The sequence below is a fragment of the Eurosta solidaginis genome, chromosome 4 (genome assembly GCF_040869045.1).
Source record: "Eurosta solidaginis isolate ZX-2024a chromosome 4, ASM4086904v1, whole genome shotgun sequence".
In the NCBI taxonomy this organism is placed as follows: Eukaryota; Metazoa; Arthropoda; class Insecta; order Diptera; family Tephritidae; genus Eurosta; species Eurosta solidaginis.
The window spans coordinates 218,666,577-218,693,446 of record NC_090322.1 but is presented as its reverse complement, the minus strand read 5'-3'; the positions used below and the strand labels follow the sequence as shown (position 1 = coordinate 218,693,446).

General features: G+C 39.5%; 1 protein-coding gene across 3 annotated transcripts in view; it reads right to left on the bottom strand.

Moving 5' to 3' along the window:
- Sas10 (UTP3 small subunit processome component Sas10) overlaps nucleotides 1–26,870 on the bottom strand; it is a 202,693-nt gene that overhangs the window by 169,362 nt on the left and 6,461 nt on the right. The gene's annotated exons all lie outside the window — the stretch shown is intronic.

Genomic DNA, 26,870 nt, shown 5'->3' with positions numbered 1-26,870 from the left:
AGTTTGCATACAAACAGACAGACGGACAGACGGACATGGCTAAATCAACTCAGCTCTTCAACCTGATTATTTCGGTATACTTAATGGTAGGCCTATCTATTTTCCTTTAAGGACTTACAATTTTGGGTTTCGTGACGAAATTAATATACCATTTCATTTTCATGAAAGGTATAAAAATAGGTAGGTACTTTGTGTGAGGATGCAAAGCTTCACGTTTTTTGTGGTCTGCATGTAAAAACTATGACTACGAATCACGTATTTCAAAAATATATGAAGTAAGCGTAACTATTTGATGAAATTTGATGAATTCTGAAGCTTCTATCCGTAAAAAAAGGGCAAAAATTACAGTTTATATGAAGTATATAATATATATACCACCGAACTCAATGATTTTTTCAGACATCAATATATGCTAAACACGTAAGTATTTGGTGAAATTTGAAGCTTCTAGCTGTTAAAATGGGGCCGAAATCGCAAAAAAAAATATATATATATACTATATATACCATCATATATATATTATATATATCACCGATCTCTATGATTTTTTGACACAACAATATATACCATATACGTAGCAATCGGTGAAATTTGAAGCTTATAGCTGTTAAAATGGGGTAGAAATTGCGAAAAGTTTCTTATCTGAACAATCGGTTGTATGAGATATATACTATATATACAACCGATCTCTATAATTTTTTCAGACAACAATATATGCCATATACGTAAGCAATCGGTGAAATTTGAAGCTTATAGCTGTTAAAATGGGGCAGAAATTGCGAAAAGTTTCTTATCTGAACAATCGGTTGTATGAGATATATACTATATATACCACCGACCTGTATGATTTTTTCAGACAACAATATATGCTATATACGTAAGCATTCGTTGAAATTTGAAGCCTCTAGCTCTTAAAATAGGGCAGTAATTACGAAAAGTTTCTTATCTGAACAATCGGTTGTGGGGGATATATACTATATATACGACCGATCTCATCAATTTTTTCAGGCAACAATATGTGCAATATACGAAAGTATATGGTGAAGTTTGAAGCTTCAATCTGTTAAATTGAGTAAGATATTACAAAAATCCTCTTTTTCTGAAAAATCGGTTGTATGGAGGATATATGCTATAGTGGTCCGATCCGGCCGGTTCCGACAAATGTCTAATCGGACACCCAAATACACCCGCTCACCAAATTTTATCAAGATATCTCAAAAATTGAGGGACTAGTTTGCATACAAACAGACAGACGGACATGGCTAAATCAACTCAGCTCTTCACCCTGATTATTTCGGTATACTTAATGGTGGGTCTATCTATTTTCCTTTAAGGACTTACAATTTTGGGTTTCGTGACGAAATTAATATACCATTTCGCAGGCTCGAAAATTTATTTTTTTGGGTATGCGTAGTGGAACTTTTTTTTCCTGAGCCCAAATCCTATCGAAAAATCGATGGCGCGATATCGGTTAATAAATCGTCCCAGTCTAATATACAGTAAGTAGAGCATTACTGTATGTTTACAATATGTTTTTTTGTAGGTACTATTGCTTAAATCGCTCACAAGATTTCATATTTATTCTATTTACTCGCAAATACTATTCATTATCGTTGGTTTGCAAAAATTATCTATGTACATTCGCTGCTTATCTTTATAACACATATAAATTTTACCTACATAAGAAGTACATACATATGTACAAATATATGTAATTCACAAAACGTATATATGTATATGTGTCGTCAACTATTGTCGAGAGCTTTCCGTTTAACTCTTTCACAACGTGTACCCCCTCAAAAAAAAACCCATAATGATATAAATGTACACACCCCCACACGCCCACTAAAGGCATATTCTGTTTTTTCATGTGATCACTTCCCATTACGAGTAAATCGCAAAAAGTCTCGTGTTCCATTATGTTAAGCTCACAAAAGTGATTTACGAATATTGCTTTTTAATACATTTTTTTTTTTCATTGCTTGTTTTTAGCGTTATTTATTTATTTGAAATGCATCACATGTCGGCGCGCTTCAATTGCTATGATCAACCAAATGTTGGTGTGAGATAAGTAATTTCATACCATAAAGTGCTACTGAACTTATCTGCATTCGAATTGACGCTTATTTGATGGACTTAATCAAAATATTTATAAACGACAATGTTATAGAATTTAATTGTTAAGCTACCAATTATGTAAAAGGATTATCGGGGACATTGAAACAAACCGTATTGATTCACATTGGATATCACTCCTGTAAAGTTTTAATCCTTTATAAGGGTTCTACCAATCCCCGTCATAAGAAATTCATTTGTCTAAAAAATTTTCTTTATAAAAACTTTTTTTAGGATCTGTATTATGATTAATCTGAAACGCTCTTTGTCGTCCTCATTATTCTGTTCTCTATCTCCTACAATAGTAAGAGCTCTAGTACTGCAAACGAAAGTGCGAATCTATTGGAATTTTTTATACTCAGCTGAGCAGAGCTCACAGAGTATATTAATTTTGTTCGCATCACGGTAATCCGTAACGGCACAAACTAATCGAGATAGATATAGACTTCTATATATCTAAATGATCTGGGCGAAAAAAGAAATTCATTTAGCCATGTCCGTCCGTCCGTAAACACGATAGCTTGAGTAAATTTTGATGTATCTTAATGAAATTTGAATGTAGGTTCCTGGGCACTCATCTCAGATCGCTATTTAAAATGAAAGAAATCGGACTATCACCACGCCCACTTTTTCGACATCGAAAAATTCGAAAAACCGAAAAATGCGATAATTCATTACCAAAGACGGATAAAGCGATGAAACTTGGTAGATGGGTTGACCTTATGACGCAGAATAGAAAATTAGTAAAATTTTGGACAATGGGCATGGCACTACCCACTTTTAAAAGAAGGTAATTTAAGTTGGCGACCACCGTGGTGTGATGGTAGCGTGTTCCGCCTACCACACCGTATGCCCTGAGTTCGAACCACGGGCAAAGCAACATCAAAATTTTAGAAATAAGGTTTTTCAATTAAAAGAAAATTTTTCTAAGCGGGGTCGCCCCTCGGCAGTGTTTGGCAAGCGCTCCGAGTGTATTTGTGCCATGAAAAGCTCTCAGTGAAAACTTATCTGCCTTGCAGATGCCGTTCGGAGTCGGCATAAAACATGTAGGTCCCGTCCGGCCAATTTTTACGGAACATCAAGAGGAGCACGACGCAAATTGGAAGAGAAGCTCGGCCTTAGATCTCTTCGGAGGTTATCGCGCCTTACATTTATTTTATTATTTAATTTAAGTTTTGCAAGCTGTAATTTGGCAGTCGTTGAAGATATCATGATGAAATTTGGCAGGAACGTTCCTCCTATTACTTATGTGTTCTAAATAAAAATTAGCAAAATCGGATTTTTTAAAGTCAAATTTTAACAAAAAATTGAATATCTTTACAGTATATATGTAAGTAAATTATGCCAACATTCAACTCCAGTAATAATATGGTGCAACAAAACACAAAAATAAAAGAAATTTTTAAAATGGGCGTGGCTCCGCCCTTTTTCATTTAATTTCCCTAAAATACTTTTAATGCCATAAGTTGAACAAAAATTTACCAATCCTTGTGAAATTTGGTAAGGACATAGCTTCTATGACGATAACTGTTTTCTGTGAAAATTGGCGAAATCGGTTGAACCCACGCCCAGTTTTTATACACAGTCGACCGTCTGTCCTTCCGCTCGGCCCTTAACACGATAACTTGAGCAAAAATCGACATATCTTCACCAACTTAGTTCACGTACTTCTCTGAAATCATTTTATCTTGGTATTAAAAATGGGCGAAATCCGACTATGACCACGCCCACTTTTTCGATATCGAAAATTTCGAAAAATTTAAAAAATGCCATAATTCTATGCCAAATACGAAAATAGGGATGAAACATGGTGATTGGATTGGTTTTTTGACACAAAATATAACTTTAGAAAAAACCTTGTAAAATAGGTGTCACACCTACTATATTAAGTAGAAGAAAATGAAAAAGTTCTGCAGGGCGAAATCAAAAGCCCTTGGATCCATGGCATGAATACTGTTCATGGTATTACATATATAAATAAATTAGCGGTACCCGACAGATGATGTTCTGGGTCATCCTGGTCCATATTTTGGTCGATATCTCGAAAACGTCTTCACATATACAACTAAGTGCTCCTCCCTCTTAAAACCCTCATTAATACCTTTAATTTGATACCCATAGCGTACAAACAAATTCTAGAGTCATCTGCTTCCCCCAACAGAGGTAAGGGGCATTTGTTTAAAGCCCCTGGTCCACCTTTATGGCGATATCTCGAAAAGGCGTCCACCTATAGAACTAAGGCCCACTCCCTTTTAAAATACTCATTGCCACCTTTCATTGGATACCCATGTCATACAAACACATTCCAGGGTTCGGTCCAAAAAACGTCTCCTTTGGTCTACAATTTGGTTGATTTTCACAAACGTATGTGATATGGAATTAAAAACCACTTATAAACCATCTACGAAACCCTACGAAACCAACGCAGCTATCATTATACTCAGATGATAGCTGACGTATATATGATATTACCATTTGTATGTATCCATGAAAGAGACAATTTCCAAAGCTCTCAGCTGAATAACCTGCAAAAATTGTTGGATTACGTGTTCCATTTTCTTCATGTTGGAGTACTCTAACAATACTCCTTTGCAATGCGTTTGCGGACCACCATCAGCCGATCATTGCTCGTTTTTTAACGACAGTGATCACGACACGATGACGATCGAACAGAGTTGCCAAAAGTAAAATATTGCATGCAAATAACTAATAATAAAATTTTACTTTGGCAACTCTGATAAAATGCAACAGCGCACTGGTTTTATGTATACATATTATATTAGTTTCTTTATTCACGCAAGTACTAAATAACATAAGAATATTCGTAGTATAAATTATAAAAGTTGTATTGCCCCCCTTCATTTACTTTCATTTTAAATTAAATTCACTTCGATAATTCTTTCCGACACAATTCCTCTTTAGTACTCTCTGGGTGTTCCATGTTCTCTGTGGGTGTTCCATGGAGTACAACAGTGAAAGTACTCTGTAAAGTACTCTCACGTATGTACTCTATGGAATACTCATCACCTACTCCTCTCCTAGAGATCGCAATGTTAATTGGAGCACATTTTTTGTATGAATACAGATTAGATTTGGAGCAGTCCTATGCTCCCAAAGGAGTATTCCTTACATTATTTATAGAGTACTCGCGTTTTTTGAAGGGTATGTAATGTTCGATTACACCCGAACTTAGCCTTCCTTACTTCTTTTTTTTTTTAAGTTTGTTATACAATTGAAGTGACAGTTAGTTTTTTCATCATTGTTGGGATGCAATTGAATAATATAACGTTTTGAATGATATTGTGAAAATTGGTTTTTATTAAAAAAAGTAAATTACTTTCTCGAGAAAATGCGATCTTACTTATAAGCACAAATTAATGCTTGTATACGATAAAAGAGTGTTTGCAAAAGTTATGTACTGGAACATTATGGTGAAACGATTTCGACAAAAGAAAAAAAAAAATGGGTAAAGGCCCAAAGACATTCGAGTTTTGCGTCGTTTTGGCGCTGGCATCGCTTAAGGCCTCCGGCGATTAAACACGAGATTGACTGATTTTTTTATGTGTGCGTGTCGGGTATTTAACGCTTGCCCCGCGACTATCAAATAAAAAGCCATCAATCAACATTTGCATTGAGAAACCGTAGCGTTCGGACGTGAATATGTCGTCATCGGATGATGAGTCTTTTACTTGCAACTACAGCAGCTGAGCCCGCCTTGTCGGGCAGATGGTCGTACGACCAAGATGAACTACTCATTACCTAATTCTAATAAGGACGATGATAAGAGGAGGACTGAGTCGCAAGCCAAGGCCAACAAATACGCATTAAGCGATGCGTCGGCCTCGGGGAGCCAGAGTAGTGCTGATTCAATGAACTCCTTGTTGGAGAAGCACACAAATGAAAACGTAATAAATGAGTGGAGAAGGGTACGGAGCAGAGGAAGCAAAAGAGCTCTCTCGCAGTACCGTGCAGCACTAAGAATTGTACAACGTTTGGGAGTAGTGGTCGACCCAACGGAAGTGGAGATTGAGCGCTTGGAATGGGCCCATGAGGCGGTAGAAGTAGGACGATGGCAGTTCAAAAGGTTTTCTGCGAGAAACGCTCGGTTCTGCAACCGGTACAAGGAAGAAGCGTCGAATGGCAGAATGAAGAGGCAACGTTCGGCGGGAGCGAAATGCCTCCTTTCAAGAGGCAGAAAGGACCCAGTCCCAGAGCCGCGAGGCAGGGCAGTCGCATAGACAAGACAAGTAGGCCCAACGCTGTAAGACAGATGGGCCCCAATAGCGAGGGGAGTTAACGCTAAGACTCCGGCTTTCCCGGAGGTGCAAAAGGGAGATAACACTAAGACTACGGCTTTCTCGGAGGTGCCAAAAAGAGATAACACTAAGACTCCGGCTTTTCCCGAGAAGATGAGTGACGTGGCAAAGCAGTCACCGACTGTGACGCTGGTTGATCGTAGCAGTCCTTTCGGACAGATGACTACTGAAAGGTCGAGATCTGTAGAAAGGGAGCTTATAGATTAATGCTTAAGATGATGCGAGAACAACCAAGTAAGCCCTTTCCAACCTTTGATTCGGGGGGATGGTATAATGGTGTTAAGATGATAGCGTGCGACAACATCGCGAGCTTGCGGTGGCTGGAGGAAGTGGTTCTAAACCTCCAAAGGCAAGGCACAAACGCGCGGTTTGAGGTGGTGGATAAAGCGCAAATCCCCACGGTACTAAAAGTTAAGGTATGGATACCATGCGTGATGAAGTCGGAGGATACACTGCGACTTCTGCAGAATTAGAATCCGAACATACCGACACAGGATTGGAAGGTACTTACAGTATCTCGTCCTACGGAGGAAGGTCAGTTCTACATCTTCCAAATAAACAAGCAGGCGGAGGATATATTGTAGACGCAGCTTGGCAAAATGTCCTTTGGCACAGGCAAAATTTACATGAGACTCAGGAAAAGAAGTCCCGAGGATAAAAATGCTAACACGCTAGAGGTGGGCGAAGTCGAAAAGGACCTCAAAAGCCTAAGGGAAAAAAGACGGGTGGAGGTAGCCGACGTCACCACGAAGGTGCTAGAAGAGGACCCATCGCCAAATGGTGCTGTGACTCGCAAAGAGGAACACCCGGCACAACAGTTACGAGAGGCTGACGGGGGCCTCGAATACTCTAAACCAAAAGGGCAAGGGGAGTACGACGACGTCACGACGAAAGTGCTGGAGGGGGACAAAACGCTCAATGGTGCTGCGAGTCCTACAGATAAACCTCCAACACAGTAAAGTAGCGTCGAGCGAACTCCTCCTAACCCTTGAGGAGTGTTCGTTTGACGTGGCGCTGATCCAGTAGCCGTGGCTCTCATCGGGAGGAAAGGTTTCTGGACTTAGCGCGCGCGGGTTTGGCGTTTACTATGCGCAAACGGAAGGACGTTCATATATACTGCCTAATTACACTACTGAGGACTCGTAGTGGTGGCCGTTGAGGAAAAAAATAAGCAGGCATTTATTCTGGCGCCCTGCTACATGGCCCATGCTGCGAATGTTCCACCGATGGAGTGCAAAAGGCTAGTACAGGAGGAAGGGCGCAAAGGGCGGTTGGTCATAGGCGCAGATGCATATGCACACCACAATGCGTGGGGAGGAGCAGATACGATAGAGGGAGGCGAATCTCGAAATGTCGACCATTTTGAACATCCACGTCGATGGCACTACGATACCGACTGTCCTACACCACAAAATCTTGAGTATGACGTTTGATCAGGATCTACATTTTGGTGAGCACGCAGCCGCAATCGTTCCGAAAATCCAGAGCCGTAATAAAATCCTCAAATCCCTAGCTGGCAGTACTTGGAGAAAAGACAAAGAAATGCTCATTACCACATACAAAGCAATTGGCCAGCCGATTGCGTGCTACGCGTCCCCTATATGGTCGCCAAGCCTAAAAACTACCCACTGGAAGAAGCTACAAGCCTGCCAAAATACTGCTCTCAGAATAGCCACGGGCTGTCTCCTTATGTCCCCAGGAACACCATCTACATAATGAGGCGAGAATATTCCCCATCAAGGAGAGAAATGAGATGCTAACCAAACAGTTCCTGTTGAATACCCAGAAAACTGGGCATCCCAACAGACATCTGATTGATGCACCAACACCGCCTAGGGGCTTAAGGTGTCATATCCGTAAGAATTTTGAGGAAATACGGCACCTGGGAACTCAGCCGTATGAAGCAAAAAAACACAAGCAGGTCCTTAGTGAACTCCACAAACAGGCGTTGGACCTTTATGCCAGGAATTGCCCGGTGAATCCAGTACTCAACGAACAGTACCCAAAACTTGCGGAAGAGGAACGCATACTCCCCAGAGAAACGCGAGCCACTCTAGCTCAACTTCGTTCTGGATACTGTAACATGTTAAACTCTTACCTATACAGAATCAACCCCAACATACAAAATGTATGCCCCGCTTGCAATGTGTCCCCACATGACACCAACCATCTCTTTAACTGTAATGTGGAACCAACGCCTCTAACACCCCTTTCATTATGGTCCAGCCCGGTTGAAACAGCAAGTTTCCTTGGACTCCCGTTAGAGGATATTGATGACAATTTTTAGGTGGGGCGAAGCACTGCTACAACAACAACAACAAGAGAGACGAATCTCTATTTTTTTATGTCCTCCAAACCAATTTGCAGATAGCCAACAGGGGAAATGTCCCTACATACATTGGTCCAACATCCAGCAATGTTCTGGGCATCAAGGTATGATTGGATGGTTCTTGATAGACCATCCTTCTCCGACCATGCGTATATCAGCTTCAGCATCGCCCTAAAGAGGGTAGAGAAAGGAGGAACCTTTAGAAACCCTAGGTCAACGAACTGGAATAAATTCCAGAAACAGGTAGAAAGAAAGCTGGGACAACCCAAAGAGGTTGCCAATGTGGAGGAACTGGAGAAGTCGAATGAATTCCTAACAAGGACGCTTATTACTGCGTATAACAAAGCTTGCCCTCTAAGAAGATTCAGAGGAAAAGCAAAGCCGCCATGGTGGAGCAATGAGCTGAGTCTTCTAAGAAGACAGGTAAAAGAAATGTTTAAGCTCGCAAAGACCGCGGAAAGCGAAGCGTTTCGGGACGAGTACAGGGATCTACTGAGGATCTACAAGCAAGGACATACGAGTGCTCCAGTTAGTATGTGGCGTCGGTGCCTTGACGCGCCTTATGACGGCGTCTCTCTCTGCTGCGGTGCTCTGTCGCGCCTTACGTCGGCGTCTACTTGTATTGCTGAGGCGATGCTCTGTCGCCGTGTTCCGTTAGACGGATCCCGTTAGTATGTGGCGTCGGTGCCTTGACGCGCCTTACGTCGGCGTTTACTTGTATTACTCTGCTGCGCCTTGCGTCGGCGTCTATTTGTATTGCTGGGCGAAACTCTGTCGCGCCCTACGTCGGCGTTTACTTGTGTTGCTGAGGCGATGCTCTGTCGCGCCCTACGTCGGCGCTTACTTGTATTACTCTGTCGGTGTACCTCTGCTGCGCTCTGCCGCCGCGCTTGGCGCTGGCTTAGCCTGGCTGCGCTATGCGTCGCCGCGTTGACGTGACCTCTGTCGGCGTACCTCTGCTGCGGCCAACGTCGTATGTAGGCGTGACTCTGCTGTGGCCAACGTCGTGTGTATGCGTAACTCTGCTGGCGTCGTGTGTATGCGTGACTTTGCCGCCGAGGCTTATGGCGATGGCACGCGGGCTCGTGACGTTGTGGGCCTTCGCTTAGCGGGGTGCGAGCGTAGTTTAAGGCGTTGTAGAGCGGTCAAAACCAGCTTACCCACAATCCTCAACCCACGGCTCTCTCCTATGACGGGAACTGTCTTGCGATGCCGATACGCCTTTCAGATGCCCTTCAATTGCTGCTCAGGTGACAGTCGCAACTTTGCGCCCCGTTAGGTGAGATCCGTTAGCCTCGGTACAGTCAAGTTGTTGCGTTTCACCTCGACTCACTCCTACTGCGGTTGCCGACGTACTTCTGCCGCGTTGACGTGACCTCTGTCGGCGTACTTCTACTGACGGAGGTGAGCGGGTGTCACCTGTCGCGGTTGCGCGTTACTGTGGCGGGGCCTTTGGTCTTTGGGGGTGATGCGTAGAGAAGGTCAACCGCAATCACCATTCCACGACTCGCTCCTATGAAGTGGATTCCTATTGCATAGAGAAGGTCAACTGCAATAGGGATATACTTCGCTAGTAGCTCTGGTCACGACCACAGCTCCGTGCTGACTGACTGCTGTGCTGCTGTGTCGCTCCTTTTATGGCTGTTGTATTTGGTGTTGCTAGCTCAAATGGTTGCGTTGCCATGGTCACCGTGTTGCTGTTGAATGTTGCGCGCTCGTTGTGTTGCTGAGATTTGTTGGTTGGCCGTGTTGCTGTTAAATGTTGCGACCGCTCGTTGTGTTGCTGAGACTTCTTGGTTGATCGTGTTGCTAGAGCCTTTTGTGGCCACTTGTTGTGTTAATGTTGTGTCAAATATGTTGTGGGGTCGTTTTGTGTGGGCCAAATTAATGAGGATTTATTTGGTCCTCACAATCCCTTGAGGTGCTTTTCGACACACATTTCCCATCGGGAGACGGTTCAGAAGAGCCAGCAGACATCACTCACACTTCGATCACGGAGCGGGTAGTGCCGGGCTTGGTGACCGATACCAAGATCGAATGGCCAGTGAAGACGTTTTCTAAGTTTAAATCGCCGGGCGCAGATGGCATATTCCCGGCCATGCCACAAGCTTCAAGTGTGGCGGTCGTGGAATGGCTTAAAATAATATTCGATGGGTGCATAGGCTGAATCATGTACGGCACTCTTGGAGAACTGCTCGTGTAGCTTTCCTACCAAAGGCGGGGAAGATCGGTCACATGTATCCCAAAGACTATAGACCCATTAGCTTAACATCATTTCTGCTCAAAACCTTTGAGAGGCTGATAGATGTGTACATAAAGTCCAACGTGGATGAAAAGCTGCTCTCCACAACACAGCATGCGTACACCAAACGCAAGTCGGTAGAAACCGCATTGCATAGGGTGGTAATAAGCATAGAGAAAGCCCTGGAATAAAAGGAATATGATCTAGGAGTCTTCTGAGACATTGCCGGGGCTTTCAATAATGTTTCTAAATGGGCGATTATGGATGGTCTTAATTACATTAAAGTACATCCAGCCTTAACCAGATGGATCGGCTGCATGTTAAATTGCAGGAAGATTATATCACAATGGGGATTGTACGAGGCCACGAAATCAGTGGACAGGGGAACGCCGCAGGGAGGGGTGCTATCGCCTCTGCTGTGGACGCTGGTCATCAACCAACTGCTCAGGCGATTTGATGAGGGACCCGTACAACTTACGGCTTACGCGGATGACGTTGCAATTATCATAAGTGGAAAATGCCTTCCAACGATTAGCTCTTTGATGGATCTGGCGCTTCGGGATATTCATACCTGGGCATCAAATGTCGGGTTGAAAGTCAACGGGGATAAGACGGATAGGTCTTGTTTAGTGGAAGGAGTAGGGTCTGCGGTATACTGTGCTGCTCCGGAAATAAGCAGATCCTACAGGCTGCCGGATTACTGTAGCGTTTCCCAAGCGGAAATATTAGCCGTAACCAAAGCTGTAGAAACCCTGGAAGAGAATAGCTTAAGCTGCAACCGTGTTAACTTTTATATTGACAAGTTAAGCAGCAATTAAGGCAATAATCTCGCATAGCACAGCATCTAAATGCGTGTTAGAGTGTAAGCAGTCTCTGGAGAGAATCGGTACAGGGAGAAGCATACATCTATATTGGGTCCCAGCGCATGTGGGAATAGATGGGAATGAAAAAGTGGATGAACTAGCTAAAAAGGGCACATCTCTTGAATCTTGCTCCGTAGACGTGCCAATTAGACTGGGCGAGATTAAGTGAAGGCGAGAGGTGCACATGATCGACGAAGCAGGAAAGGCGTGGGTTCAAGCGCGGGGCTGTAAAGTCTCGAAGATTATGTGTATGTCTTACAACCTTAGGATAACAAAGTTGCTTCTATCATTAAAAAGAGAGGACTGTAGACTAATGAAGGGTATTCTGACTGGACACTGCCTTCTGGCGTCACATGCCTTTAAATTAGGCTTGGTCAGTGATAGCAGATGTAGGAAGTGCAGGTTGGAGGAGGAAACGATCGATCACGTTCTGTGCTCGTGCTTTGCACTTGCCAGGCTAAGACTCCAGCTACTAGGAGTGATACAGCTGTCAGATCTAGAAGCAGCAAGTGGCTTAAGTCCTAGGAATATTCTTATTTGCCAAGAGGACGGAGTTATTTAATAACATAGGTCCTGGTTTTTGATAGGGTTTTTCAGTTTGGTCGTTAAAACAAACTTCTGGTAACACTACGGACTCAATCAGTCTATGTGAGGTCCTCATGGACCGGCCAGTTCAACCTAACCTAAAAGCAGTTTTATTAAATAATAAAAAATTTATAAAAATGTTATTAAATAATAATAAAAACTTTACAATCCATAATGCTGGTAAACTTTGATCATTTTCAATATGAATTGCTGCTCTTCCGCTCACTTTTTCATTTTGAATGTCAACACAAACTAAATACAACACTGCTGTTTTGTCAAACACACCCCGCGACGATCAAATCAACATGTAGCCGACAACAAATACGTGTGTCACAAAGCCACCTGACTGCACTAACACACACAAAATTTAGTCAATCTCCTTCTTAATCGCCGGAGCCCTTTAGATATAAAAGCCCCGTCACATAAGCAGTTTTTCATGTGAATGCGTTTAACACAATCTTATGCATTATGAGTAGATTGTACGTATTTTTATGGAGAACGGCAGATTGAGCGCACTGGCCATCTGACATGGAAAAGCAGCCAACTCCTAGCTTTTGTTGCAAGCAACGCATACCAGAAGTTCAAAGTCAGCTATTGACGCAACGTAACCGCCAAAGCAACGCACAAGGCGAATGTATTTGGGACTAAAGCCTTCATGAAATTCTTGTAAGACTGTGATTAGGGGAGAATAGCTACGAGTTGTTCAACTCTCGAATGACTTCGGAACTTGGCACTTCCTCGGCCCATGTTTGCCGCGGAATTTCAATACACAAAGGTAACCGCCTATGTTTTGTTCGGATATTTAGTGGATGCGTAGAAGGCTCTTGGACTACTTTAAGGGTTCGCGTGAAATCCTCAGACATTTACCTCGGGTTGGCAATAATACTCTAATATAATTATGCTAAAAAAGAATTTCAATAATTTTGCTTAATTTCTGAAAACATTTTTAAAACAATTTTTATTTATTAAATGTTTTGGTAACATTTGCTACAACGTGACATCAGGGCGAACAAGGCCACGGCTGTTTCGATTATACCGTCAAATCTCTTCAAAGCCTTTTCTCGCAGGAGTCGAGTTATTTTGAAAGTTATTTTATTATAGTTTGGCGGCCGCCGTGGTGTGATGGTAGCGTGTTCCGCCTACCACACCGAAGATCCTGGGTTCGCGCCCCGGCCAAAGCACCATCAAAATTTTATAAACAAGGTTTTTCAATTAGAAGAAAATTGTCTAAGCCTGTTCGCCCCTCGGCAGTGTTTGGCAAGCACTCCGAGTGTATTTCTGCCATGAAAAGTTCTCAGTGAAAACTCATCTGCCTTGCAGATGCCGTTGGGAATCGGCATTAAACAAGTAGGTCCCTTCCCGCCAATTTGTAGAAAAAATTACAGAACTAAAATATCTTCGGAGGTTATCGCGCCTTACATTTATTTTCTTTATGCGGAGAGTGCTTAATGTTAAAAAAAGGACGTGTTGCACTCGGGGACTACCGCGGTAAAGCTATTGCATATTATCAACTTATGCAATTATTCAAGAGAATTTGGGGCCCTAGGCTAGTTACTATTTTCGGCCCCTTTCTCCCGTATTTATAGAAAGAAATTGGAGATCAGAAAATTAGAGATCAGAAATATTAAATTCAAACTTAGTGTCAATAAAACAAAATAAATAAAACAAAACAATAAATTAACAGAGTAGCTTATAAATGACTAAGAATTTAATAAACTTTAACTTTCACTTTAACTTTAACTTTCACTTTAACTTTAACTTTATTTTTAACTTTAACTTTCACTTTAATTTTAACATTCACATTAACTTTAACTTCCACTTTAACTTTAACTTTAACTTTGACTTTATGATAGAGATCCAATTTTATGTAATCAGCGTGTTGCTAACACCGAAACTTTTGCTGTTATTAACAAATGTCATGATTTTATGTACATATATCAGTTACGGTTTTTTTTTATTCAGTCGTCACGCTCAAAGCCCGCGATAAAATCTATGCAATAGCTTAAAAATTTGTTAAATATTTAAATTTAACTTTAACTTTAGCTTTAACTTTAACTTTCACTTCAATTTTAACATTCACATTAACTGTAACTTCCACTTTAACTTTAACTTTAACTTTGACTTTATGATAGAGATCCAATTTTATATAATCAGCGTGTTGCTAACACCGAAACTTTTGCTTTTATTAACAAATGTCATGATTTTATGTACATATATCAGTTACGGTTTTTTTTTATTCAGTCGTCACGCTCAAAGCCCGCGATAAAATCTATGCAATAGCTTAAAAATTTGTTAAATATTTAAATTTAACTTTAGCTTTAACTTTAACTTTCACTTCAATTTTAACATTCACATTAACTGTAACTTCCACTTTAACTTTAACTTTAACTTTGACTTTATGATAGAGATCCAATTTTATATAATCAGCGTGTTGCTAACACCGAAACTTTTGCTTTTATTAACAAATGTCATGATTTTATGTACATATATCAGTTACGGTTTTTTTTTATTCAGTCGTCACGCTCAAAGCCCGCGATAAAATCTATGCAATAGCTTAAAAATTTGTTAAATATTTAAATTTAACTTTAACTTTAGCTTTAACTTTAACTTTAACTTTCACTTTAATTTTAACATTCACATTAACTTTAACTTCCACTTTAACTTTAACTTTCACTTTATGATAGAGATCCAATTTTATGTAATCAGCGTGTTGCTAACACCGAAACTTTTGCTGTTATTAACAGATGTCATGATTTTATGTACATATATCAGTTACGGTTTTTTTTGATTAAGTCGCAACGCTCAAAGCCCGCTATAAAATCTATGCAATAGCTTAAAAATTTGTTAAATATTTAAATTTAACTTTAACTTTAGCTTTAACTTTAACTTTAACTTTCACTTTAATTTTAACATTCACATTAACTGTAACTTCCACTTTAACTTTAACTTTAACTTTGACTTTATGATAGAGATCCAATTTTATATAATCAGCGTGTTGCTAACACCGAAACTTTTGCTTTTATTAACAAATGTCATGATTTTATGTACATATATCAGTTACGGTTTTTTTTTATTCAGTCGTCACGCTCAAAGCCCGCGATAAAATCTATGCAATAGCTTAAAAATTTGTTAAATATTTAAATTTAACTTTAACTTTAGCTTTAACTTTAACTTTAACTTTCACTTTAATTTTAACATTCACATTAACTTTAACTTCCACTTTAACTTTAACTTTAACTTTAACTTTGACTTTATGATAGAGATCCAATTTTATGTAATCAGCGTGTTGCTAACACCGAAACTTTTGCTGTTATTAACAGATGTCATGATTTTATGTACATATATCAGTTACGGTTTTTTTTTGATTAAGTCGCAACGCTCAAAGCCCGCTATAAAATCTATGCAATAGCTTAAAAATTTGTTAAATATTTAAATTTAACTTTAACTTTAGCTTTAACTTTAACTTTAACTTTCACTTTAATTTTAACATTCACATTAACTGTAACTTCCACTTTAACTTTAACTTTAAATTTGACTTTATGATAGAGATCCAATTTTATATAATCAGCGTGTTGCTAACACCGAAACTTTTGCTTTTATTAACAAATGTCATGATTTTATGTACATATATCAGTTACGGTTTTTTTTTATTCAGTCGTCACGCTCAAAGCCCGCGATAAAATCTATGCAATAGCTTAAAAATTTGTTAAATATTTAAATTTAACTTTAACTTTAGCTTTAACTTTAACTTTAACTTTCACTTTAATTTTAACATTCACATTAACTTTAACTTCCACTTTAACTTTAACTTTAACTTTCACTTTATGATAGAGATCCAATTTTATGTAATCAGCGTGTTGCTAACACCGAAACTTTTGCTTTTATTAACAAATGTCATGATTTTATGTACATATATCAGTTACGGTTTTTTTTGATTCAGTCGCCACGCTCAAAGCCCGCGATAAAATTTATGCAATAGCTTAAAAATTTGTTAAATATTTAAATTTAAATTTAACTTTAACATTCACTTTAAGTTTAACTTTAACTTTGACTTTAATTTTAACTTTAACATTCACTTTAACTTTAACTTCAACTTTCGAACCTTTTTTGACAAATATCCGTTACGGTTTTTTTTTTATTTAGTCGCCAAGCCCGCGATAAAATCTATGCAATAGCTTAAAAAAAAGGACGTGTTGCACTCGGGGACTGCCGCGGTAAAGCTATTGCATATTATCAACTTATGCAATTATTCAAGAGAATTTGGGGCCCTAGGCGAGTTATTATTTTCGGCCCCTTTCTCCCGTATTTATAGAAAGAAATTAGAGATCAGAAATATTAAATTCAAACTTAGTGTCAATAAAACAAAATAAATAAAACAAAACAATAAACTTTAACTTTCACTTTCACTTTAACTTTAACTTTATTTTTAACTTTAACTTTCACTTTAATTTTAACAATCAATTTAAATTTAACTTTAACTTCCACTTTAACTTTAACTTTCACTTTATGATAGAGATCCAATTTTATGTAATCAGCGTGTTGCTAAAACCGAAACTTTTGCTCTTATTAACAGATGTCATGATTTTATGTACATATATCAGTTACGGTTTTTTTTTTGATTCAGTGGTCACGCCAAAGCCCGCGATAAAATCTATGCAATAGCTTAAAAATTTGTTAAATATTTAAATTTAACTTTAACTTTAGCTTTAACTTTAACTTTAACTTTGACTTTAACTTTAACTTTCACTTTAACCTTAACTTTATTTTTAACTTTAACTTTAAGATTAATTTTAACTTTAACTTTAACGTTAACATTCACTTTAACTTTAACTTTATTTTTAACTTTAACTTTCACTTTAACTTTCACTTTAACTTTAACTTTAGCTTTAAACTTTAGCTTTAACTTTAACTTCCACTTTAACTTTAACTTTCATTTTAACTTTAACTTTATTTTTAACTTTAACTTTAACTTTCACTTTAACTTTAACATTCACTTTAACTTTAACTTTAAATTCCACTTTAACTTCAACTTTAACTTTAGCTTTGACTTTAATTTTAACTTTAACATTCACTTTAACTTTAACTTTAACTTCCACTTTAACTTTAACTTTCACTTTAACTTTCAATTTAACTTTAACTTTATTTTTAACTCTTTAACTTTAACTTTCACTTTAACATTCACTTTAACTTTAGCTTTAACTTTCACATCAACTTTAACATTCACTTTAACTTTAACTTTATTTTTTAACTTTAATTTAACTTTCACTTTAACTTTAACATTCACTTTAACTTTAACTTTAACTGTAACTTTAACTTTCACTTTAACTTTAACTTTATTTTTAACTTTAACTTTAACTTTCACTTTAACTTTAACATTCACTTTAACTTTAACTTTAACTTTCACTTTCACTTCAACTTTAACATTCACTTTAACTTTAACTTTGACTTTAATTTTAACCTTAACTTTAACTTTAATTTAACTTTAACTTTCACTTTAACTTTAACTTTATTTTTAACTTTAACTTTAACATTCACTTTAACTTTAAATTTAACTTTATGATAGAGATCCAATTTTATGTATTTGGCCTGTTGCTAACACCGAACCCTTTTTCGAACCTTTTTTGACAAATATCCGTTACGGTTTTTTTTTTTATTTAGTCGCCAAGCCCGCGATAAAATCTATGCAATAGCTTAAAAATATTTTTAAACCAATTTTTAAAAACCCCCCCCCCCCCCCCCCCCCCCTCCTTTAATAGCCCTTGATAAGATGTACCAACTGGAAACCTATGTGTAAAAATAAATTATTTAAGTTGTTTTAATTATTATTTTTCATACGTACAAGTATGTCTACATAACACCACTCCAACTACAATCTGCTTTGCCTTCACTTTCAATTGGTTATCGCTTTGTTCGAGTATATATTCGCTTATCAAACGATCCAAACACAATTCGCCAATATTGAGACACTTTTATTATTCAGAGACTCTTGTTATTAGTATCAAAAAAATTCCAAGATGTCAATAATCGGTTGATAACTTTTATAGTATAGAGAAAGTTTGTTGGCCTATCATAGCGAAGGTTCCAGTGTTAAGAATCGGGACAACAAACGTCAAAAATACTTTAAACAGGTTTTTCTAAACGCAATCACTCCTCAGCAGAAATTCTAGGTGTTGTGCAGGGCAATCCTTCAAGGAGTTGCCAGCGCAATTATAGCTTTTCCCACTTTATTTTCAACCTAACCTACCCTTGACGAACCCTATTTATTAAGCCGGCGAGTCTTTGCCGACCGCATTTCTAGTCGGGTTAACGTTCTCATATCATTAATTCCCGAGATGGTACGGCTGGTACTTTAATTAATAGTGCTATTACCCGGAACGTACCGGATCGTGCCGGATCAATATCCCGAAAACAAACGTCGAAACCGATAAAACTCCCAAAAACCTTCGGAGAGTCTTCTTGTTTGGCAAGCCCATATATAGTATTTCTGCCATAAAAAGCTTCTGAGCACAAATTCATAATACATAGTAAATATAAGTGCGCCAATTTGTAAAAAAAGTTCAAATTGGAAGAGAAGCTGGGCCGGAACCTCGTCATATGTTGGTATATCGCGCCAAGTTATTATTTTTGTTATGACATATATTGTTATGAGATATATGTACATATAATATTTATATGAACAGCAATCTTTTCAACTGAGTTGTGAAGATGATAATGAATATCTACGGCTCCATTCTCAAGGAAATATTGTGAACGAACTTTGCAATTGAAATTTAAGTAACTTTCCGATGAGCTACAAGCTTGAAACTTGGAATATAGTTCAAAACCCGATGACAATGCAATAATAAGAAAAACATCGTCGCTAGGTGGCGCATGGATCGAGATATTTACAAAAATCGTATTTGTGGTCCGATTTGGCTCATATTTGGAACATATAATACATACGAGAATAGAAAGCGACCTATGGAAAAAAATCGCCGCTAAGTGGCGCAAGGATCGAGATATTCACAAAACTCGTATTTGTGGTCCGATTTGGCTCATATTTGGAACACAAAATACATGCAAGAATGGAAAGCGACCTATGAAAAAAATCGCCGCTAGGTGGCGCAAGGATCGAGATATTCACAAAAATCGTATCTGCGGTCCGATTTGGCTCATATTTGGAAAACATAATACATACAAGAATAGAAAGCGACCTATGAAAAAAAATTGCCGCTAGGAGGCACAAGGATCGAGATATTCAAAAATCGTATTTGTGGTCCGATTTGGCTAATATTTGGAACACATAATACGTACAAGAATAAAAAGCGACCTATAAAAAAATCGCCGCTAGGTGGCGCCAGCATCGAGATATTCACAAAAATCGTATTTGTGGTCCGAGTTGGATCATATTCGTAACACATAATACATACAAGAATAGAAAGCGACCTATGAAAAAATCGCCGCTAGGTGGCCGATTTGGTCCATATTTGAAACACATAATTCATACAAAAATAAAAAGCGACCTATGAAAAATCGCCGCTATGTGGCGCAAGGATCGAGATATTCACAAAAATCCTTTTTGTGGTTTGATTTGGCTCATAATTGGAACACATAATACATACAAGAATAGAAAGCGACCTATGGAAAATAATCGCCGCTAGGTGGCGCAAAGATCGAGATATTCAAAAAAAATTGTATTTGTGGTCCGATTTGGTCCATATTTGGAACACATAATACATGCAAGAATAGGAAGCGACCTATGACAAAAAACATCACGGCTAGGTGGCGCAAGGATCGAGATATTCAAAAAAATCGTATTTGTGGTCCGATTTGACTCATATTTGGAACACATAATTCATACAAAAATAAAAAGCGACCTATGAAAAATCGCCGCTATGTGGCGCAAGGATCGAGATATTCACAAAAATCCTTTTTGTGGTTTGATTTGGCTCATAATTGGAACACATAATACATACAAGAGTAGAAAGCGACCTATGGAAAATAATCGCTGGTAGGTGGCGTCTAGATCGAGATATTCAAAAAAAAAAATCGTATTTGTGGCCCGATTTGGTCCATATTTGGAACACATAATACATACATGAACAGAAAGCGACCTATGATGTCCGATTTGGCTCATATTTGGAACAAATATTACATACTGTCCGGTAGAAGTGACATCAAAATATTTTGGAGTTGGAGGAGGGACAAGCATACATGGCGCAGAGTCGAGTAAAGTCTTTGGAAGGATTATGTATTGAGGACTTAGATTGTAACAAATTGTCAGGAAAGAGTCCTTTTAATAATGAGCCACTAAATGAACTAAATAGAATGAGAAATATTGGACAATTAAATAAAGACTAAAAACTTGAAAATAAAATTAAAAAAATAAATAAATGTAAGGCGCGATAACCTCCGAAGAGATCTAAGGCCGGACTTCTCTTCCAATTTGCGTCGTGCTCCTCTTGATTTTCCCTACAAATTGGCCGGACCGGACCTACATGTTTTATGCCGACTCCGAACGGCATCTGCAAGGCAGATGAGTTTTCACAGAGAGCTTTTCATGGCAGAAATACACTCGGAGCGCTTACCAAACACTGCCGAGGGGCGACCCCGCTTAGAAAAATTTTCTTCTAATTGAAAAATCTTATTTCAAAAATTTTGATGTTGCTTTGCCCGGGGTATGAACCAAGGGCATACGGTGTGGTAGCCGGAGCACGCAACCATCACACCACGGTGGCCGCCGACACCTAGCGTGAATTTTTTATACTAAAGCGGTTTCTATTTCTGTATGTCAAATATGACTTCCAAATATGAGCCAAATCGGACCACAAATACGATTTTTGTGAATATCTCGATCCTTGTGCCACCTAGCGGCGATTTTTTTTCATAGGTCACTTTCTATTCTTGTATGTATTATGTGTTCCAAATATGACCGAAATTGGACCACAAATACGATTCTTGCGCCACCTAGCGGCGATTTTTTCTTATTATTGCATTGTCATCGGGTTCTGAACTATATTCCAAGTTTCATGCTTGTAGCTTATCGGGAAGTTACTTAAATTTTAATTACAAAATTCGCGCTGGCCGGGCGGGCGTGCAGCCTGTCAAGTCAAGCTAAATAAAACCGTTTAAAAAAAAACAATAATATATTACGGATCTAGTGAGTACGCAATGTCCCTAGTTCACATATTTGATTAATCCGATACACCATTTTGGAGCTATTTTGATTTTGAAAACTGCCTTCGATCACGGATCGTATGTTACGATTCGGCCCCTGCTCAGTAGTTTAACTAGAGTTTAAATTTGATTTGATTAAGCTTAGCTTAACCAACTAAAAAAAAACTGGGCCTAAGTTCATTGTTACGTATTTAAAAAAAAAAATTATTTTTAAAAAAGTGGTACTTATTAGGTTTACACTCTTCTTCACCCATTCTTAATAGCAAAAAAAGTCCGAAAAATAAAAAAGATGCATGATTCGTCATAAAAACGCTATGCGTACCCATGAACTACCTCCTAGGACAATTTTTTGACCGAGATTTTTTCGACTCAAAACAAGAAAATAAATATTAAAATCGGTCCCTGCTTATGACTATGGTACTTAGGCCCGGTTTTTCAGTAGTTAGTTAAGCTATGCTTAAACTAAGTTTGCTTAAACTCTAGTCAAATTTAAACTCCAGTTAAACTACTCAGCAGTTTTTCAGTCACAGTTTAAGGCCGCCTTTGGGGTTGGCTATTTTGTGCGGCAACATTGATTTTTTTATTATCTAGATAATTTTTAGATACGGCAGCAGCTGGATTTTGTTACCAAGCAAACATGGAAAAAATTGTTTCCAGCGAAATCATATATATTATTTCTAATTGCTGTTTTTATGTACGGGTCCCTTTTCGCTCTTATCTGGAATCCAAATCTATAATAAAGTTTTGGTTGTAAAGATGGAGATTCGGGCTATTAGCGAGCTTTGGTCAAGTTTGCTTCTGTTTAGCTATATTTTATTAAAATAACTAGCCTATACCCGCGGCCCCGTCCGCAAGAAGAAAATGAAATATATGGGCTATTCACGTTAGCCTGCTTATCAAGTTAAAAAATTTTTTCTGTCTAATGCATTTTATTTTTGTAATTGAGTAAAAAAAGAACTAAATGAGCTGATAACCTGATAGGATCCCCAAATGCTCCAGAAATTATACAGAAAAAGCCACGTAGTGACCCAAACGCTATCGCGGACGGATACCGAAAACCGTCCAGAAATGCCCCGGAAGGGTCTCCAAAAGTTCCCGGAATAGTCCCAAAAAACCCGAAATGCCAACGACACGATTCTAGACTTATCCAGAGATAATACAGAAAAAGTCATGGAATGACCCCTAAAGGGTCCCCAAATGATCCCCAAAATACCCTGATGGGTTCCCGTACAGATCGCAAAATCCATCCAGAAGTGATGCCAGAAGGGTCCCCAAATGATCCCGTATTAGCCCCGAAAAAGTATCGAAATGACCAGGACGGATCCCGAAAACCATCCAGAAATGATCCCGAAATAGTCCCGAAGAAGTCCCGAAATGTCCCTGACGGGATCTCAATCGGATACCTAACTGACCCCGACGGGATCCCGGACAGATCCCGAAATCCATCCAGGAATGATCTTGGCCCAAAATGATCCCGAAATAGTTTCGGAAAAGTCCACAAATTACCTTGACGGGATCCCGGACGAATCCTGAAAACCATGCTTAAATGATCCCGAAAAAGTCCCGAAATGACCCCGACGGGATCTCGGACGGATCCCCAAAATCATCTAGAAATGATGAAGGAAGGTACCCAAAATGATTCCGAAAAAGTTCTGAAATGACCCCGACGAGATTCCGGAAGGATCCCGAAAACAATCCAGAAATGATGCTGAAAGGGTCCCAAATGATTCCGTATCTGCTGGGAAAAAGTCCCGAAATGACCCCAACGGGATTCCGGACGGATCCCGGAAACCATCTAGAAATGATGCCGGAAGGTACAACAAATGATCCCGAAATAGTCCCGAAATGATGAAGGAAGGTACCCAAAATGATTCCGAAAAAGCTTTGAAATGACCCCGACGGGATTCCGGACGGAACCCGAAAACCATCCAGAAATGATGCCGAAATGACCACAACGGGATTCAGGACGGATCCCGGAAACCATCTAGAAATGATGCCGGAAGGTACACCAAATGATCCCGAAATAGTCCCGAAATTACACCGACGGGATCCCTTACGGATCCCGAAAACCATGCAGAAATGATGCCAGAAGGGACCCAAATAATTCCGAAATAGTCCTGAAAAGACCCTGACGGGATCCCGAAAATCATCCAGAAATGATGCCAGAAGGGACCCCAAATAATCCCGAAAAAGTTCCGAAATGACCCCGACAGAATCTCGAAAACCAAACATAAATGATGGCGGAAGGGACCCCAAATGAAACCGAAAAAGTTCCGAAATGACCCCGACGGGATCCCGGACTGATCCCGAAAACTATCCAGAAATGATGCCGGAAAGGTCCTCAAACGATCCCTTAATAGTCCCGAAATGACCCTGAAGGGATCCCCGACGGATCCCGGAAACTATCCAGAAATAATGCCAGAAAGGTTCCCAAATGATCCCCAAATAGTGTCGAAATGACCCCGACGGGATCCCGGACGGATCCAGAAAACCATCTAGAAATGATGCCGGAAGGTTCCCCAAATGATCCCGAAAAAGTCGTGAAATGACCCCGACGGGATCCCGGACGAATCCCGAAAACCAACCAGATACGATTCCGGAAGGGATCCCAAATGATCCCGAAAAAGTCCCGAAATGACCCCGACGGGATCCCGAACGGATACCGATAACCATCCAGAAATGATGCCGGAAAGATCCTCAAATGATCACCTAATAGTCCCGAAATAACCCTAACGGGATCCCGGACGGATCCCGAAAACCATCCAGAAATGATGCCGAAAGGGTCCCCAAATGATCCCGTGTTTGTCGAGAAAAAGTCCCGAAATAACCCCGACGAGATTCCGGACGGATCCCGAAAACCATCTAGAAATGATGCCGGAAGGTACCCCAAATGATCCCGAATTAGTTCCGAAATGACCCCGACGGTATCCCGGACGGATCCCGAAAACCATCCAGAAATGATGTCAAAAGGGACCCCACATGATCCCGAAAAAGTCGCGAAATGACCCCGACGGGATCCCGGACGGATCACGAAAACCATCCAGAAATGATGGCGGAAGGGACCCCAAATGATCCCGAAAAAGTCCCGAAATTACCCTGACGGGATCCCGGACGGATACCGAAAACCATCCAGAAATGATGCCGCTAAGTACCCCAAATGATCCCGAAATGACCCCGTCGCGATCTCGGACGGATCCCGAAAACAATTCAGAAATGATGCCGGAAAGGTCCTCAAATGATCCCCTAATAGTCCCGAAATGACCCTGGCGGGATCCCGGACGGACCCCGAGAACCATCCAGAAATGATTACGGAAGGGACCCAAAATGACCCCGAAAGGTCCCGTAGTGATCCCGGAAACCATCAAGAATTTATCTCTCAAAGGTACGCAAATGATCCCGAAAATACACCGACGGGATGCCGGACGGATCTCGAAACCCATCCAGAAATGATGCCGAAGGGTCCCCAAATGATCGCGAATTGGTCCCGTAATTATCCCGGAAGTCCCGAAAATGTCCCAAAATAACCCGACGGGATCCCGGACGGATCCCGAAAACTATAGAGAAATGATCCCGGAAGGGTCCCAAAACGATCCCGAAATAGTCCGGAAAAAGTCCCGAAATGACCCCGGCGGTATCCCGGACAGATCCCGAAAACCATCCAGAAACGATCCCGGAAGGGTTTCGATATGACCCTAACATGTTAATAAGGCAGAAGGCGCGTTGGAGCGAATGAAGAGTTACATAGAAACATACAGGTAAAGCTAATAAAAGCGTGCTAATAAAAATAATTGAAGGAGGGCGGATGGCGGGAGGAGAAGGAGAGGACCACTGATCGTTTTTCCAAAATTGTTTAGATCTCGATCTGTATGTGCCAGATACCAAAAACTATTGATTTTGGAGAAAATTTATATTGAGTTATAACAATTTATAGATTTTACACCAGAGGTGTGGAGAAGGGGGGAGGGGGCGGAGGGAGTCACTGCTCATTTTGTAAGCCCTCGACTTATTTGACCTATTATGTTGTAATATTGGTGAAGGTCAGTAAAGATAAAATTATAATGTGTAAAAATTATTAAAAATTGTTCGAAGGGGTCGTGGGATCCCCAACCCCCTTTCCATGCTCGAAAAAAATTTCGCAAGTAGACTATTGTCTGTGTCCCAAATTTCATCAAAATCCGTATAGCCGTTTTGGAGTGATTCAGTCACAAAGACGAAAAAATACAATAATTAAATTATAACTGTTCCTAGGGGGCGGGGACCTCCCCCTTTTCAAAAAAATATAGCCAGTAGATCCTCCATCCAAACATCTAAACATCCAAACTTTGCCATTTATAATATACATATATTAGATTAGATTTGTTAAAAACAAACGATTGTGAGCACACAAAGAAATCTATTTGTACTATGGCACTATTGTGAATATTTGCACTGCATTACCGGCAGCTGCTATTGTACGCTGATTTCTGTTTATATTTGATAAGAGACTTTTATATTGGTTGCGCAAGATGCGCGGGGGTCAGGCTCGTATATATCTAATTCCGGAGGTAATATCTAACATCATTATTTAATTATTTTAAAACCATATAGTTCTCGAGTTGATATCCAACTTCATTCTCCAATCACTACCAATATTTGAGAAATTTTATAAAATTAAGAGTTTGTGAGTTGATCTCCAATGTCATTAATATTTTCCAATTATTATCCAACTGTCGAGAGATTTTGAGAAATGTACAGTTCTGGAATGAATATTCAACACATTTCTCCAGTTGATATACACTGGATATCGAGTTGAGGTGGAGTTGAAAATACTGTAGTATGGAATTTTACATTTGACTCCAGTTAGAGAACTACTAGTTGTTAGTTAAATTTTTTCAACTTAAGTATAGCATTTTTTGTTTTTAAGAAATTCCCTCTTTTACTGAATACGCTATGATTCTCGAGTTGAGCCACTGACATGAGCACTAATAGTACTCAAGCCCAAATGCTTGTTGGGTATATTCGATGCCATTTCGAACGAACGCAAATAACTGATTGGTTAACTAAGTTTAGTCCTGCCAGATCGGCAGCTTAAGCTCAGCTTAAACTTTAGTTAAAGTAGAGTGGAAAACTGCAGAATAAGTTTAAGCGTAGTTTAACTGACAAACTGAGTTGAACTTGTACTGAAAAAACGGGCCTTAATGTTGCATGCTTTTCTGCGCACTTGATACTGTTATGGATATTTTTGGAGATACGAGCTTTAGCGTTAGCGAAGATTGGAATTCAGG